The sequence below is a fragment of the Didymella exigua genome (genome assembly GCF_010094145.1).
Source record: "Didymella exigua CBS 183.55 unplaced genomic scaffold M421scaffold_14, whole genome shotgun sequence".
Lineage (NCBI taxonomy): Eukaryota > Fungi > Ascomycota > Dothideomycetes > Pleosporales > Didymellaceae > Didymella > Didymella exigua.
Window position 1 is genome coordinate 812,759 of NW_022984788.1, and position 2,181 is coordinate 814,939.

The 2,181-nt window shown below is 46.4% G+C and overlaps 4 annotated features.

Moving 5' to 3' along the window:
* Positions 1-985: 985 nt before the first annotated feature.
* Positions 986-1,045: a sequence feature (Protein overlapping with rRNA (M421DRAFT_101255, KAF1928462.1) was converted to a misc_feature.).
* Positions 1,042-1,371: a sequence feature (Protein overlapping with rRNA (M421DRAFT_63210, KAF1928463.1) was converted to a misc_feature.).
* A 140-nt stretch (positions 1,372-1,511) lies between these two features.
* Positions 1,512-1,578: a sequence feature (Protein overlapping with rRNA (M421DRAFT_63065, KAF1928464.1) was converted to a misc_feature.).
* Positions 1,579-1,598: 20 nt separating this feature from the next.
* Positions 1,599-1,690: a sequence feature (Protein overlapping with rRNA (M421DRAFT_63065, KAF1928464.1) was converted to a misc_feature.).
* Positions 1,691-2,181: the final 491 nt, after the last annotated feature.

Consider the following 2,181-nt stretch of genomic DNA (forward strand, 5'->3'; position numbering starts at 1 on the left):
ATGCCAAGCTCATTGTTGGTCCAGCCGTTCTTAGAGACAGTAATGACCCAGTCGTGAGGTATAGATGGCTCCTTGTACCAAGCAGAGAGGTGGTGCTTGCCTTAGAAGATAACAAAAGGTAGGATACTCCACCCTAACGCGTTGATGCCCTGGATAATGCTGGTCCACTCTCAGTCGCCCTGCTGTACTGTCTTTGGCCTTCCTCGACGCTCAGAGCCTGTGACAACAGCTCCTGTTGATATAACGCCCATCATAAACCTAGACTTGTCAAAGTTGTAGGTGTCTTCATCTAGGATACCATACTTGGCTTTAGTATTCTCTACTAGGTGGAACCAGCCCTAGATTACCTTAGGATCCTCGCAGAGGGCTCTCTTGTAGTCGTACTTTTGATTGAACTTGACTGTAAGCTCTAGGCGACGCTTAACAAAGTTGGCAGCCCAGTTCTTGCTAATAGGAGGCTGGTGGCGCTCAGTGAGTAGAGAGTTGGCCATATCCTCCACATCAGTGAGCTGGGGTGGATATCCTCGTTCATCCAGCTTTAATATATGCTGAACAATCACATCCTCCTCAGTGCTTGTGAGCTTTATTGAATTGACCTTGCAGTCGCGTCGTGGAGAGGCTCCAGCCAGTTGGTCACTAAGAGTCCTTTAAGGCACTCTGTAGATCTTTGCAGCGCGTTGCTAGGAGAGTGTCGCGTCGCGTTTGATAGCCTTAATAGCAAGCTAAATATCTGCTTTATTTGAGGGCTTTTTCGCGTTCTTGTGTTGAACCATTACAAGTTGTGTGAAGTTGGGTGTGGTCTTGGGAAAAGTGAGCGGCTCGCTTGGGTGAGCGGCTCGCTTGTGGAGTACGTTATATTTTTTTTTAGACGCTGATTGCAACTGCAAATAGTTTAAATTGTTCAATCAGCAGGCAGACCTGCTAAGGAAACGAAGGTACTCAAAAGACATAGGTAAGAGATAGCAGGCAAAGCCTACAACTCTAGGTAATAATCCTTCCACATGTTCACCTACGGAAACCTTGTTACAACTTTTACTTCCTCTAAATAACTAGGTTTGACGAACTTTCTAGCTTGGAGTGGTTGTTGCTACCCTCTCTGAGCCAGTCTGGAGGCCTCACTGAGCCATTCAATCGGTAGTAGCGACGGGCGGTGTGTAAAAAGGGCAGGGACGTAATTAACGCATGCTGATGACATGCGCTTACTAGGTATATCTCGTTGAAGAGCAATAATTGTAATGCTCTATCCCCAGCACGACAGAGTTTAACAAGATTACCCAGACCTTCCGGCCAAGGTGAATAACTCGTTGGCTCTGTCAGTGTAGCGCGCGTGTGGCCCAGAAAATCTAAGGGCATCACAGACCTGTTATTGCCTCAAACTTCCATCGGCTTGAGCCGATAGTCCCTCTAAGAAGCCGGCGACCAGCCAAAGCTAGCCTGGCTATTTAGCAGGTTAAGGCCTTGTTTGTTATGGCAATTAAGCAGACAAATTACTCCACCAACTAAGAACAGCCATGCACCACCACCTGAAAAATCAAGAAAGAGCTCTCAATCTGTCAATCCTTATTTCATCTGGACCTGGTGAGTTTCCCCGTGTTGAGTCAAATTAAGCCGCAGGCTCCACGCCTGGTGGTGCCCTTCTGTGAATTTCTTTAAGTTTCAGCCTTGCGACCATACTCCCCCTAGAACCTAAGAACTTTAATTTCTTGTAAGGTGCTGAGCGAGTCAGAAAAAGAACATCGCCCGATCCCTAGTCAGCATAGTTTACGGTTAAGACTACGACAGTATCTGATTGTCTTCAATCCCCTAACTTTTGTTCACTAATTAATGAAAACATTGTTACAGTAACATGGTTGGCAAGCGAGTCGGTCAGACAAGCAAGTCAGTCACCCCACCAACTTTTGCAACTTTAAAGCGATATATCTTAACAACGCAATAATATTATTGCTAGATATTAATATAGTAGACTACTCTATATTAATAGTATCAGCGTTGCATGTGCGCGAGTTGTGCCCAGTCTCTTTACACCTAGTGCAGCGCCTTTGAGCGCGCTGGCTGAGGCCTGATCGCGCTCCTCCTTGACGCTCTTCATGAGCAATCTGCTGGTCAGCCTCATTTTGAGCCAGTATATCCTCTCCAGCTCCCTTTGTAAGTACTCCATGCTTCTGTATACGCCTTTTAGAG